A 15,977-nucleotide genomic window follows, 5' to 3' on the forward strand; every position below is an offset into this window, starting at 1 on the left:
TGGTCATTAGGGTTGACCCTAATCCAATATGACTAGTGTCCTTATAAAAAGAGATTTAGACCCTGGCTGGGTGGCTCAGTTGGTTGGAGCATTGTCCCATACACCAAAAGGTTTTGGGTTCAATTCCTGGTCAGGGAACATACCCAGGATGCAGGTTCAATCCCCGGTCGGGGCATACATGGGAGGCAACCTATCAATGTTTCTCTCTCCCCACCTTCTTCTCTCTCTAAAATAAAAAATATATATATTCTTGGGTGAGGATTTTTTAAAAAAGAGAGAGAGATTTAGACACAGAGCCATACCTAAAAGGAAGACAATGTGGAGAGACAGAGAGAAGACAGCCATCTATAAGCCACAGAGAGCCCCCCGCCCCGTTACAGCCCTCAGCAGGAACCAACTCTAATGCACCTAGTTTTTGTACTTCCAATCTCCAAACTGTGAGACAACAAATTTCTATTGTTTAAGCCACTCACAGTGTGGTACTGTGTTACTGCAGGACTTGGAGCCAAGTAATGCACACGCTCACAGACACACTCACAAATGCCACAAATGCACATAGAGGCACATACACAAACACACTGCACACAGAAACACCGAAATGCACACACATACACCTGCACACACACCTCCCTCCAGCTACATAGAGACGGGTGACGTTTAGAAAACAATTCTGTGGCAAAGGCACAGGGAGGTGCTCCAGAAAGGTGGCTTATCCTCCGAGGCAGCGGGAAAAATCCAACCGGCAAGGTGGCTTTAGGCTGCAAAAGCACACACCCAGCCGCCCATGGCTGAAGGAACGAGCAGAGCGGGGCCAGCAGCACTCACCTCGCTCCTGCTCCTCCTTCCCCTTCCCTTCCCGCTTGGCAGACTCTGAGCATGGGTTGACTTTTCTGAGTTTACCAAAAGCAATTTGGAGGGCTGTAACCCAATCTTCTGTTTAGTCTGGGAGGGTGCCTTGCACTGGGGGACGTGAGGCTGTTTTGAAACATGTCCTGGTTGACTGGGAAGCAACGTGTAATTTGTGAGGCTCGGCCGCTGGGGTCTGGAGGCCATCAGTGTATTGTGACCATCATTCGGCAAATATGCAAGGCACACCTACCGGGTGCCAGTTCGGCGCTGCACACCCTTACCTACCTTCTCTGTTTGCTCCTCCCACCAACAGCAAGGTGGATGGAGAGTCTCACCCATTCCACAGAGGGGCGGGCCCCAGCCTCTGGAGCCAAAGCTTGCCCGTGGTCAGGGCGGTCAGGAACAGAGCTCAGAATCCACCAATCCCACCCAGGGCAGGGCTGGGCCCCCGGGAGCCACACTGGGCAGTTCAGGGGGCAGCAGACCCAGGAGGGTGCTGTGCTGATCCAAAGGGCCAAAAAGGGAAACTTAAAGAGCAAATGCGAGGCAGCCACAGACTGTCTTTGAAACCATGTGCCTGCTGCTTCGCGGCTTTGGGAAGACCGTGCTTCTCTTCAGGGACTCAGTTTTCTAGTCTGTGAAATGGGAAAGTCAGACTAGGTGACCCCCCCTCCCCCACATTCACTTCCTTTCTGTCCCTAATCTGTAATTGTGTGATGTCAGCATGAGCCTCGTGCGCAGCTGAAGTATTGGGTAGTTCTGAGGCTGGTGATGTAAGGGCCGAGCTGAGAGAAAGCAAGCCAGACAGCAAGCGGAGGCTGCTGCTGCCGAAACCCTGGCCAGCTTTGCCAGGGGAGCTTTCCGGGGTTCCGGGAAGGACCTCATGCCCCTGGTCAGAATTCTATCTCTTCACTGGAAGGAGTTCATTCTGCTAAATGATACCATCCTGTGCTTGTACCTTCGTGTGATGGAATGTCCACAGCGGATCTGTTGAAGTCAGGAGGAGCCAGAAGGAAGCAGGCAAAGTGGAGAGGCCAGACTTCAAAATGGTAAGACCAGGAATTGCAAAGTGGGGAGGTGGAGGCAGAGTGGTGGTGGTGGTGGGGCGGGGGCAATGGGGAAGGCTCACTCACATGCTCCCTGGGGCATAGGGAAGCTGGAGGTGTGCTGCTTTTCAAACTGCTCCAGGGCCCGGTTCAAGGCACACCCATGGGCCCCGACCTCCAGATGCCCTTTCTCAATGGCCAGGGCAGTGGAGTCCCCCAAGAGGCTGCCCTCTCCCCCTTACCTTTCAGTCAGGGCCCCCCTCCAAGTCCCATCTCCAGGACCCTCATCTCAGCAGAAGCCAGGTCTTTAGAGCAATTTGCACTGAGTTGTGAATCTGATGGGAATATTTACAATCTAAAGTATTTAAAGTCGGAGCTTGTTTACCCAAAGGAAATCCTAACCGGGTGAAGAGCAGACATACCCCATCCTAATGTATTGAGGGGAGACTGGTGAGAAGGGAAAGAGCAGCGACCTTCCTCAGAAAGGCTTTTAGGAGATCTGGACTCAGCACCTCCTGGAGGTCAGGAAATACCTGGATATACAGACTCCCCCAGCTATGTCCGAGCCATGGCCTCAGTTATTCTTATAAGAAACATTATTCTATAGAAGAAAAAAATGGTTCACCAACTGCCAAGCTCTTACTCCCCACTGCACCCTGCCATCTCCCAGGGTACCCTGATGGCCTTCAATACTGTCCAAAAGGTAGGTTTTGGGAGGGAGGAGCATCTGGGATGCTTCGTGCCAGAACCAGATGAAGCTAGTGGTGACCTGGGAAAGGAGCTGATATGCAGGATGTATTTTCATTGTTACAAATTGAACATAATTAAAGCATAATGATTAATCACAAAAACAATATGTAATTATATGTGTGTTTTCCGGTGGTCTTAGGCGACCCCTGTGAAAGGGTCGTTCGACCCCCCAAAAGGGATCGTGACCCACAGGTTGAGAACCGCTGCTTTAAATACACGTAGACTTACACAGGCCAAGGCTTGGCTACATGGTAGGCCCTGCAACACCTCCGTCTCCATCTTCTACCAGCGTAATGAGCAGGGAGGCCTTCACTCCGCCGTGATGAACGAACGTGCATCAGAACGTGGCCTTCTCTCGAGGAAGGTGTGCTTTCTTGCAGTAACCTATCACACTTTTAGGAGCAGACCTTCATGCTACACAATTGTATGAGAATCTAATCTTCCTTTTTCATTGAAGTTACGTCATTGACTCATTGTTATACACAGACATTTTCCTCCCATGAGCTGCCAATGCCCAGAAAAGTTGTGAAACACTTTCTGAGTAACCAAATTCCTCTTTGGAATGTCATAGAACTTCATGGACTATGTCACAGACAGGATTTGTCATAGGAAACCCCCACAGAAAAGTTTCCCAAGGTCTGATCAAGTCAAGTAGAGGATAAAAATTGGAGGTTGACTTTATCTGCTATTCTAAACAACAGTCATTTTTTGCCCCATTCAACTTAAATGTGCGGATGAGTTAATCTCATAACTGCCCCATCCACCTATAACACACACACACACACACACAGGGACTCAATTCACTCCATTCGAATACATTTCTTTGTTCTAGTAAAGTATTTTGGAGCTTGGAGTAAAATTTTTAAATTTTGGGTTTGCTAAATAGAGTCTTCTATAAGCAAAATCACCCTGTATTTTTTTTAAAAAATTGATTTCAGAGAGGAAGGGAGACAGAAAGAAAGAGAGGGCAAGCATGTGCCCTGACCGGGAATTGAACTATGACCTTCTGGGTCATAGCTTGACACTCAACCACAGAGCCACACTGGCCAGGCTCACCATGTCTTTTATTAAAGTTTACAGCAAATGCTGGAGGGCGGGGGGAAGGAGGGTATGGACAATAAGTCTGCGCGGAGGCCATCCCAGACCCTGGATCCAACACCTGCTTAGGATCCTGGCCCTTCTGTCACCCAGTTATAGGAATCACCAAGCCCTTCCCTGCTCCAAGGCAGGAAGTGCCAATGAACAAGCCTTCCCATTCCTAAGGCAGCACTCAAGAAAACCCAACAATCAAGACATGCTTTTTAAATGACATTCCTGGTCAGCGCTAAGAAAACTCAACCAAAGGAGGTACCTACCACTTACCAACAGGAACAGGGTTTGATCCTATGGAATCAGCTGCTGAGGGATCGCAAGGGAACTGCCGGCAGCTCTAGAACAGGGGTGGGGAACGTGCGGCCCGGCCTTATCATTTGGCCTGGCCCTGCCAAGGCAACCTCGGGCGGGACTTGAGATTCAATAAATCTAGGAGCTTTCTTCATAGGAACATCATTTTCAAGTTCATAATTTGTATGGTTGGCGAATGAGGTTAGAAATATCCAAATGGCCCTTGGCAGGAAAACGGTTCCCCACCCCTGCTCTAGAAGGTTTAGATGGCCACCCACAGAGCAGGTCCCGTCATCATGGATACTAGCGTCACCATGAACTGCTGCTTGTTCTAGAAATCCATGAATGAATGGCCTTTGCTTAACTTTCTTTAAAAGCACAAAGCCATATGGAAGGCAGACCGGGCAACAAACAGCCCTCTGATCCCATTCACTCTGACACGCTGGCAGAACGAGAGGACTCCAGGAAAGTCCAGATGGTCAGAGAGTCTGCTCTGCCAGGACCAAGTGGCGAGTCTGGATCAGGCAGGCCCTGGGGGCACCGCCTGATGAAGAGCAGGGCCTGGAGGGCAGCTGGGGCAGCGAAGGCTCGAGCCAGGCCCACTGAGATTCTGAGCCTGGTACCAGAGGTGCGTCTGGTTGAAACTAAGAGAAACTTGCCCTTAACACAAAGCTCTGGTTCTGCTGCACCCCTGTGCGGTAGCCAGAACCCGGGGAGCGCATGGAACCCCCTCTTTCCTGTCACTGCTCTGTGCTCTCCCAATCCTGCCCTGGGCCGGCTCTGCTGGACCACATTCTGGGGAAAGTTTGGGCAGCCCAGCTCTGGGGGCAGCTGAGGGCCAGTCACCTGCTTCCGCCGACTGCTTCTGTGGTTCTGAATGCCAGGAAGGAACCTCTGCAGGAGAAGGAAAGCACGGAATTTCTCCGTCCACCAAGGGGATACATGATAAGCAGAGCCAGTGGTAAGATGGGGTGCAGGGAAAGCTGGGGGAAGGGATTTGGCTTCATGCAAAGAAATGTGTTCCTCCCCTTTGCTTGAAGCCAACAGCACTACCTGGTGTCTCATTTATGGGGAATCTCTCTGGCCGGCATTGGAGTCCCCAGAGCAAGCACTGTGGTTGAGAGCCACGCATTACACGATTATGCCAACAGGATAGAGTCTGAAAACCAGCCACAAGAGAGGGGGTTGTCATTGGTTTCCACAGCCTCTGCCTCATCCTGTTTACCCTGTGGAGGCCCCCTTTGATCTAGTGGTCAACTGCTGCTCCCCATATTGCTGCCCTGGTTCTCAGACCCTTGTTTTAACTTCGCCATTTATTTGTTGGGGTGCGGAGATCCAGCAGGAAGAACGTGAGTCTAGAGAAAACAAGGTCGGGGTTTGAATCCATTTGTGTCGCAAACGGACTGTGTGATTCTTACACAGGGGGTTTCCTCTTCTCTCTGAGACTCAGGTTCGTCATCTGTCAAATGGGTATAATTATTGTAGCAGGTGGAACAGTGTCCCCTCCAACATTCATGCCCACCTGGAACCTAAGAAGGTGGCCATTTTTGGAAACTGAGTCTTTGCAAATGTAATTAGTGAAGATGAGGTCAGATGGGATTGGAGTGGGCCCTCAGTCCCATGACTGGTGTTCTTATAAGAGGAAAGGACACACAGAGAGAGACACAGGCGAAGATACAGAAAATTGGAGTGATGCATCTGCAAGTCCAGGAGCCAAGGACTGTCGGGCAGCCCCCGGAAACTGGGAGAAAGGCAGGAACAGATCCCCTCAGAGCCTCCAGGGGAGACCGAACCTGCCACCCCTGATCTCAGACTCTGGCCTCCTGAACTGTGAGAAAACACATTTCTCATTTCCAGCCACTGAGTTTGCGGTAATTTGGCGCAGCAGCAGTAAGAAACACACCTACCTTCCCACTGTTACCCAGATTACCTCAGAGGCGGCCTGCGAAAGCAGTGGCCTTGTGACTGAGACAGGACAGGCCCTCACACAAGGCCGGTCACTCTTTCTCCTCCAGCAGCAAGCAGGCCAATAATGGGATTTTTCAAGACTTGCCAGAGGCCCTGGCCCCAAGGTATTTGCATGTTTAAAAACTTGTGGACAAAACAGGATGAGTAAAGACGTAGCTGTGGAGTAAGGGCATGCGCAGGTGGCAATGGCCATAGGCATGGAGACTGTTGTCCACAGAAGGCCCTTTGCAAAGCCTGAAGCTGCAAAGTCCTGGAGCTGGCGCTGAGTGGGCACCTTGTCAAACTGGGGAAGGGACACAGGGGCCCCGAGGCCTTGAAGGTTTTGCTGAGGTCGATGAGCAGGTGATTCTAACGTTATAGTGAGCATTTGTGATACGCCAGGTACTGCAACTAAGTGATTTTCATGCACAATCACATTTATTTCTCAACATCAGCCTGGGAAGCCAGTGTTCTTGGATCTTACAGTTCAGGAACCGGGGACTCACGGTTTTAAGTGAGTAGCCTCAAGGCATCGGCAGTAAGTGGCGATGCTGGGGTTAACTGGAGGAATCTGTCTCAGGGTCTTTAACGCGATCTTGCCTCTTGTAAATGCAGACCTAGAGGTTGAACCGATCTGGACTACAGGCTTCGCAAACAAGGAAGATTCGCTCCAGGAATCTTTATCTGCTTAGCCACACACTCTGAATGGAGCCTCGACTCTCCCCAGGTGCTCTCTGGCTTAGTTGCTGCCAGTTTTCTTTACGGGAAATAGAAATGACACGGCTGACAATTATTTTAGGCATCTCACTATGCCCTTTACATACGGTATCTCAATAAATCCACACAGCAGCACCCCAAAGTAGGGTATCACCTCTATGTTGCAGATGCAGACACTGAGGATCAGAACTTCAGTCATCTGCCCAAGGGCACCCAGCAAGGAAGTGACAGAGTTGAGCTCTAAGCCCTGGCGTGTCCAACTCTGCCAAGTCCACCCGAAAGAAGCAACTCGTGACATCCCTGTTGCTTTCCCAAGACACATGGTGCGCCACGGTTCACGGAGTCTAAGAGTTCACTTGGCGCTCTTCGCTGTACCTGTAAAATCTGTGTCTGCCCTCTGCCCCTACTTCAGATGCTTGGAGTTCTCTAAATGCTCCAGGTGAGTGACTTCCCCTTCAACCGAGTGGCTGAAATTCTCTAGATAATGTCTGGTCACTCCCAAGAATGTTTGTTTGTCTTGTACACAGTGTCGCCCACAATAGCAGGGATCCAGTCAGTCAGTCCATTCCAGACATGGACCCCTCCCCCAAACAAGCAAGGCAGAAGGTGGGGGATCCCAGAACAGGAAATAACAGAGACTGGGTGTGGGGACAGGAGGCTTCCCTGCGGGGGGTGGGGACCAGAGTCAACAAACATCTCAGGCTGTGAGATGTTAGCAGGCCGGCTAGTTCAAAGGTTGACAAGAGCCAAGATGCTGCATTGTTGTATTCTAAAATGCTCAATCTCCCATCCAACCCCCCCGCCCCCCCCAAGTTATTTTTTTGGTTTTTTTTTTAGCACATCTTACGCCAAATGAAAAAATATAGCCCCAAGGAGCCATGCTCCCTGCATTGGTGACATCATGCTGAACCTCAGGATTGGTGCAGATGGTTTCAACTCCTGTACCTCATCTTATCAAGATATTTGGTCATTGGGGGATGGTGACAGGAAAGAAGGTGAGGCTTTACCTGCAAAGACTGGGGGTCACAAGGGAGTTCTCGGGCCCCTAAGTTACCCTTCCTCAACGTCACTGCAGTGCCAAAGTGTAGAAGTTGGCATGTTTTCCTTTCAGTAAAGTGGTTGACCTTCTCATGAAAAGCATTCTTTAAAATCGCCTCTTGATTTCACTCTCTAATTCATGTTTAAAAATAATAGATTGGGCTGGTGATTTCCAACCGGTGTGCAGCAAGAACTTTTAAAACATGCAACACCTAACTATTTAGTCAGGGCACTGACCTCTTTTCCCTTAGACTGTCAAATAAAAAATGACAACGGCCAACACAATAGTCACCCAGTGTAAAGGAATAAAAATTATACTTTTTGTTTTGTCAGCTCGGCAAAAAAATATAATACATTTTTTGGTGTGCCCCACATGTTCAGTAATTAGTTTATGTGTGCCAAGAGATGAAAAAGGTTGAGAATCGCTGGGGTAGGCCAATTAATTTCAGAGTTGGGATAGCAACACAAAGTAATAGCCCAAGAGAACATGAGATGTTTAAAAACTGGAGCCCAATTAGACTCCACTACGCAGCTTGCCTTAGCCTGGATCGCATCATCTGCAATACTGCAGAATTCAGGAATATAAACGCGGCACAACAACCACTTCCAGACTAGAGGTCCCAGGGGTACAAGAAGTTAGATGTGTGGTCCAGGAAGGTGCCCCCAGCCACCCCAGGGGGTGCTCTAGATCACTGTGGCTTGCCCTGGATCTTCCTTCCCCTACCCCCAAAGCTTGGCACAAATTCAAGCCCTTCCCTCTCTCACTGGGCTTCCTCACAAGGCCCAGGTCAAACCGGCTCCCCCCACCCCCATCCAAAATGGTGTGAGAAACAGTCCAGAGAATGAACTGCTCCTCACCATCCTTCCAGAAGATTTGCCTGGTTATGGCTGGGGCTCCCTGAGGCCATGGTTTGCATGTACACTTTTGTAAACTAGAAGGCTACCGGGGAAGGTCCTAACTGTCACCTTCCCAGGGCCTGAGGACACCACCAGGAGGCTGCTGTCCCCACAGGGCTCTAAGGACCTCAGCCTGAAACATGACCTCGCAACCCCCAGGTTTCTGAAGTTTTAACAGGCCACCCCACTGCTGAAATTTGCCCTCTGAATTACCGGCTTCATACAAATGCTTAATAGTATTGACAAGTTTCAGTTTTTGAATCCCAGGAAGAATAAACTCCACCCTAGAATTTTTTTCTGGCATTACAAACTCTGAAATCTGTCAGTGCTATACCTCTCAAAACAGAAAAAAAATAAAATAAAAAAATAGGGGAATAGTATTCATATACTTTTCTAAAAATTGAAGTAAAAGAGATAAAACTAAAAGTGGCTGTTTTTACCATTTTAAGTGTATAATGCAGTGGCCATTCATTCCTCTCACAATGTTGTGCAACCATCACCACTGTCTACTTCTAAAACTTGTCATCACCCCAAACAGAAACTCTGTGCCCATTAAGCAACATGGGGCAACATTTTTGAAATATCTATGAGGCTAGTTAAGTATAAAACAGAATCTAGATAGAGAGATTACATCTTTGCAGCAAACATAGGGGGAAATCAGACTAGAAGAATATAATTATTGATTGTATTAAGGTAGCGGAATAACTACCCTAATTTACTTTCTAAATTTTTGGCAATTAATTTTTTATATCCCTTTTTGGTCTTATAAGCATATTAGAAAACTAAAGGTATACTGACAAAAACAATATGAAATAGCTTGATTTGTGAAATTAATGTTTTCCTAGATTGTATGTAAACTAACACTAGCATTTGTCAGTATTTGAAAATAAAACAAATGAAAAAGCCTTCTTTCATTTGCAAATCTCAAGCACACAATTGCTGACTTATCACATCTGCATAGCACTTGAATTCACGATTCTGTTAATGTCATAAAATAAATGGTTCCACTTACTTCTGTAAAAAAAACACACCACAACAAAACAAAAAACAAACAAACCTGGGAATTTAATAGTATTAGGACCACTTCTTGAAGGAATTTAAATGCTCACTTATTTGGGAAAGAAACCACTGTCATTTCTACCCAAGCCTTCAAGATCTGAGATCCAATTACTACAGTGACTTCTAAAAGCAACTAAATAACTAGAATACTTCTGCACGTTCGTCTGCCTCCGTCTAGATGCACATTAAGCCTTTGCATAACAAATAATGTCAATCAGTGGTTAACAATCAGAGATAATCCCATCCTTAAAATGCTAGGTTCACAGAAGCCTTATCTTCCATTAGGAGCCCCTTGCACATCAAAGCATTGTTTGGCAACAGGGCAAAGTGGTCTGGAGGGAGGCTCTTTACCCCTCCAGGCTAACTGCTGGAATTGAATATTTCCTAATGGAGATGGCCGCTTTCAGTTTAATAAACAAGCCATTTGTTTGAGAACCGAATGGCAGCCCAATTTCTGGGCTGTTGATGGATGATGTCTTTGTGTACACGCACAAAGCAAACGCAAGCCTCTGTCCTCCAAGCCTCTCAAACCCCTCCCCGAGGCCTCCTACCTTGCTGCACCTGGGAGCAGCACAGTGGTCCGGGCACACCTGGCCTCACTGAGAGGCACTGAGCGCTTTATGTACCTCTCTCTTCCCACTTCCTCTCTCCTTCAGTGCGCCCCCAACAAGGGAGCCTTCTCCCTTCCCACCTCAATGACACTGCAGCCTTTCCCGCGCCCCCAGCAATAGCGCCCAGAGGAGTCTTGAGGTGCTCAGAAGTTTGATTTTTCTCCTTTAGGTCCTTGCTTTACTTCACGCTCCCAGAGCTGTTCTTCTGGAATTCGGACCTCCTTCCTGCCAACCACCTCTGGACCCAGCTCTCAGGACTTCTGGACTCCTTTGCAGTCACAGATACTGATCTTCAGTCTTCAATGCTGATCATCTGGGGTTGAAGCTGAGACCTGTGCAGTTCCAACGGGGTCTCCACCTCGGAATAAAACTAACCTGACAGACCCAAGGTTTTCCTCTTAAAAAAAAAAAACAACACAAAACATGTTTGCCAAAGAAGTACTCTTATCAATGCAAAAAATATGCAGATGGAGCCACTTGACAATTTCTAAAATAGTTAAGGCTGTTTCAACCTGGACTGCTTTGCTTTATCAAGCAGAGGTTCTCACAGCATTATACAAAAAGGTTTAAAATGAAAACTGCTAGACTATTGTGCAAAATTAACTAACTAGCTGAGGGCCCTTGCAAGTCTAAAAGGTACCTGTAATAAACCTACTTCCTCTTGGATTTGCCTGCTGATAAACTTTTGTCCACCCACATGTAATAAAATAAAAGTGAGACCAACTACCCCACAGTGATGCGCAATGATGACAGTAAATGTGATGAATCCAGCCAATAACAGGTGTTTTAAACATATTAATTTGTGGCCACCAATTGGACGGTATTAAAAACTCATTTCTTTAATGACATATGGACTTCGTGTGCCCATGTGGACAAGGAACCAGAATCCTTAAAAAAAAACCCACCTAATGTCAATGACAAATCTCCCCCAAACTGTAGAAAAACAAGATGCTTCCATCAAGTACATCGAAGTTAATTTAGTTCTTACAATTCAATTTCCAAGTAGGATCTACAGAGCAACCAAAATTTGAGGAGCAATAATATAGACATTCGGATGCTACAATGGAGCCTCTAGTATCGACTGTTATCGCATAGGAACTAAAAAGCACCCATTTACCTCACAAATTCTGTGTGTGCCCTTTTCTGGTATAATTAACCCAAGGGCTTTACTACAAGTCAATTCCAAAGGAAGGCACAGGATCCGTATCTATTTAAGCTTTTGACTTATTAACTTTGATAAGACTCTTCATTAAAGTCACCATTAAAAAAAGGTAGACAGCCCTAACCGGTTTGGCTCAGTGGATAGAGCGTCTGCCTGAGGACTGAAGGGTCCCAGGTTCGATTCCGGTCAAGGGCATGTACCTTGGTTGCAGGCACATCCCCAGTAGGGGGTGTGCAGGAGGCAGCTGATCGATGTTTCTAACTCTCTATCCCTCTCCCTTCCTCTCTGTAAAAAATCAATAAAATATATATATATTTTTAAAAAAGGTAGACAGAGCCCTGGCTGGTGTGGCTCAGTGGATCACCATCCCATGCATCATTTGGCATTTGGGAAGCACTGGAAAGCTAGAATCAGTACTTCTATGATTTCAACAGCAGCCCTACTAGAGAGCTTGGATCTATCATCATTACGTTTCAGAGATAAATACACAAAGGAAGCATAATTCCAGGTTCAAAACATTCTAACCAGGTACAAACATCTCAAGTGAGTCCAGGTTCCAAGCACATTACGACGGAGCCGAGGAATCAGGTTCAGAAACGGGTTTCATTCCACAGCTGTGAGCTTTGGCAGCTCTCTATCTTGACTCTGCCTTCTTGGAATTCCTAAGCTCGGGCGACTCTGCTCATCCCAATTATTCAGGTCGGAGGCATTTCCAAGCTATTGGAGCTGATAAACCAAGGCTTCCCACCAGCTATAAAAGCCATCCTTCAGGGCAGGATAAGAGGAGGCCTCCGAGGTGTGGATGCTTATTTTTCAAGTCACTGGAACACAGGCAGATTAATCGTTAACTGTTTTTTACCATGAGTGTTTACTAGGAACGCAGAGATTCAAGATTGAAGAATGGCACTTAGGGGTAGTTTCAAGGGAAGGGTCGATTTGTGCTCTGGGAGGAATCTTAAACATTACCCACTCTGGCCCTGTTTCAGCTTAAATTTCAATTTGTTTGGGGGCTAAACGTCTGAAACCCAAACAAAAATCTGGACAGACTCCGTACGCAATGCAAGATAATAAATATAGCAACTTGCCCCCACCTCTGTCTCCAAAAAAAATGAACTCCTGTAAGTTTCCTAGCCTGCATTTACATTTGGATTACAGACGAGGAGGGAGGTGTAGAACTGTTTGTCCAAGTGGCAAACAACAGTAATAGGAGAGCTCCTTGGCAGAAATTCAATAGGATTCCATGTTCCTGGGTGGAGACCCTTGAGAATTCCTACAAGATGATGACTAGCGTGCCTTTAGATGGTCCAGGGATCATAACATAGGGCAGAAAGTAGCAGAGGAAGAAGACATAGATCCAAATTTATGTGCCCAAAAAAGAAGTCTGAGCAAAAAAGAAAGTAATAAAAATTTTAAATGATTTTTTTTTTTTTTTTTTTTTTTTTTTGCCAATAGAGAAGTAACTTCTCTCTATGCAAAGGGGCTCTGGGACCAAGAGCCCAGCTTTATCTAAGCCCAGACATCATGGTTTCAGTGCCTTTACTGATAGCAGATCAAATCTCAAATACAAATACACCCGTTAGGGCAACTGAGGTGTGCCACGTGGATTCATATGGGCACTTTCCCCCTCAAGATAAAAATGCAAAAAAAAGTAGAAAAATCAGCCAGAGGAAGCGCTGCAAAGAAGGTTCTCAGCAAAGGTCATACTCCAGCTCCCAATTCCTAAGCAGAATTTGCATAAGATGAAGATCAAGGTTTTCTCAAAAGCTGATTCTTTAGAATTCCCTCCCATTCCCCTAGAGGAACTTTCCATTGGCTATTTAGGCTAAGAATGGCCGAAAAATATGGAAACTTGAAGTGAGAGATGGCAAGCTCTCCTTTTCAATTTAACACCACTGCTAAGAAACGTGAGCTGTTCACCACAGTGTCTCCCTTGCCGCAACCTGAGTACAGACTATGCAGTCGCTCTGAGCTGGACATCTGAATACTATGCTGGTCTTTACTTTATTCATTCACTCCCCCTTGTAAATGGGTGCCTACTGTGTTTCAGACACTGTGCTGGGCACAAGGGGGAGAACCAGGCATGGAGCTGCCCTCTGCAAATAAGACCTTTTCAATCACAAATAAACGTGAACTTGTGTCTATGATAAGTACTTTGAGTGAAAAGGACCTAGAGCTTTGACAACCTCTAATAGGGGAATTTTAGCTAGTCAGGAGGGTTCTCTGAGGAGGTGATGATTGAAGGGGACTGAAGCCTGTTCCAGGTTGGTGTGAAAGGCCCTGAGCTGGGAGCAAGACAAGCTTATAAGAAATGTACTTACAAAAAATGGCGATAGTTTTGGTGACTGGTAAAAAGTAGCAGAAATGCCATCCTAAAATATGCCACTTTGACATAAGGATTATTTTGAGCTGAAGGCAACTGAGAATGAACAGATACAAGAAATGCTCTTGGTCCTCCCCTGTTTGCCTAAAAGCAGGACATACGTGTGTAAAGGTGGCCCCTCTCCTCTCTACCAGGAAGAACAGAAGTTAATCACCGGAGATCATTCTAGACCCTTATCAGCCTAGAGATGGCATTAGAGCAGTGGTTCTCAACCTGTGGGTCGAGACCCCTTTGGCGGTCGAACGACCCTTTCACAGGGGTCACCTAAGACCATCCTGCATATCAGATATTTACATTACGATTCATAACAGTAGCAACATTACAGTTATGAAGTAGCGACGAAAATAATTTTATGATTGGGTCACAATATGAGGAACTGTATTTAAAGAGCCAGAAAGTTGAGAACCACTGCATTAGAGGAATATGTAACAACCCTCAGTAAAAACAAACCCTTCTCTGCCATTACTATCCCGCAATATGCTGCTCCTAGAAACTCAAAGTCCTTTTCCCCTTTGTCATGTTATTTCTCTACAAAAATTATCATTCCTTGCTAAGATGCTGTGGAAGCTCGAGTTCTAACCATCCCTTTGAGTTACCCATCACTAAGTGTTCCTGAATAGACACACAATACACACATAATAAACTTCGGTTTATTTCTCTCTCGCCAATCTGTCTTTTGTCAGTCTAACTTTCAAGGCCCCAACCAATGAACCTAATATGGGTAGAGGAAAGTGATTTTTTTCCCTCCCCTTCATGGCGGAAAAGATGCCTAGAGAGGTGGCTGTGGTCAGGTCGTGTAGGATTTGAGACTTAATGTGTCATTGAAAGGATTAAAGTATGGGGTGGGGAATGATGAACCATTTGCTTAGCCAGCCTGGGTTATCTGTCCTGATAGTGGCCTGCTGGTTTGGCTAACCCCCAGCAAGACCAGGAGCCTGGTCAGGGAATGGAATCTGGGCTGCCCTGAGCCTCCAGGGTACAAGGACTTCAGGATTATCCTTCTGTGGCCCTGTAAAAAAAAGTGGATTTGAAGCCAGGTCTGAAATAATTTATTTATTTACCATTTATTTACGTTTGAGTGATCTTTTCCTCCTTAACCTTTCTAAATCAAGCCCTGGAGATAACACAAACAATAAAGACATGATGCCACGAACACTGGCCAGCAAGTTTATTCTCTGCTTGATAAAATATATACTTAATACAGGATAATAAGTTCTGGTATTATTCTCGAACACTTGCATCTTTCTAACAGTCCAGGAAGTACTGTCTGGGAGACAGAAGGAATATGGATGACTGTAGGCAGGCCCACCGACGTCAGCCGAGTTCTCTCTCTCTAGGAAGGCCAGTGGGAATGGCAGCAGCAGCTGCCCCAGGATCTCAAGTGGAGAAAGGCAGCAGCAGGTCTACGTCTGAAAGCGCCCATGAGTGTGCAGCTGCCTGTCTGCCTTGTCCTGGCCGATCTCCCGAGAGGCACTGACACAGTTTCCTTCCCTCTGTGAGTCTTTCAGGCAGATCCGGAAAGTGACAACGGGAAAGAATTCGTTCCCAGTAAATGTTCTGGATACAGTGGGAGGAGCAGGGACTCAATTTGGGGGGCACTTAGTGTGCCTTGTTTTTTTTTTTGTTTGTTTTTTAAATACATATTTTTATTGATTTCAGAGAGGAAAGGAGGAGAGAGAAATAGAAACATCAATGATGAAAGGGAATCATTGATTGGCTGCCTCCTGCATGTCCCTACTGGGGATCAAGCCTACAACCCGGGGCATGTGCCCTGACCGGAAATTGAACCGTGATCTCTGAGTTTATGGGTAGATGATCAACCACTGAGCCATGCTGGTGGGCTGTTTTGTTTTGTTTTTTCAAAAAACAAGGTTTGATCCCTAATTTTGATAGGAAAGCTCTAGAGAAGACAACATCCACTAGAAACCAAAGGATCACATTATGGACCTCCACTGCTTGATGGAGACTGGTTGGCTCTCAGAACCTTCACCTTCTGTGGAATGGTCTCCATCATCTCCATTCACATTCTTCTAGTCTAGGTTCCTGGAAAAGGTCTGGTAGGACATGGAGTTGACCTCAGAAGGCATCAAAACTCAGCTTCTGGGAATGTCCTCCAGGCACTCACCCCAGCAGCCAAC

The 15,977-nt window shown here is 46.6% G+C and overlaps 1 protein-coding gene and 1 long non-coding RNA gene across 11 annotated transcripts in view; one reads left to right on the forward strand and one right to left on the reverse strand.

The window, feature by feature from the left end:
* The window catches only part of PALM2AKAP2 (PALM2 and AKAP2 fusion), a 372,804-nt gene that overhangs the window by 37,383 nt on the left and 319,444 nt on the right, over positions 1-15,977 (reverse strand). The gene's annotated exons all lie outside the window — the stretch shown is intronic.
* LOC139020444 (uncharacterized) lies at positions 1,789-7,740 on the forward strand. The gene is made up of 3 exons (XR_011473313.1): positions 1,789-1,898; positions 6,860-7,131; positions 7,530-7,740. It is a non-coding gene; the product is annotated as an uncharacterized lncRNA (long non-coding RNA).

This window comes from Myotis yumanensis, unplaced genomic scaffold (genome assembly GCF_028538775.1).
Source record: "Myotis yumanensis isolate MYYU_CA2020_CCGP unplaced genomic scaffold, mMyoYum1.0.hap1 SCAF_12, whole genome shotgun sequence".
Classification (NCBI taxonomy): domain Eukaryota; kingdom Metazoa; phylum Chordata; class Mammalia; order Chiroptera; family Vespertilionidae; genus Myotis; species Myotis yumanensis.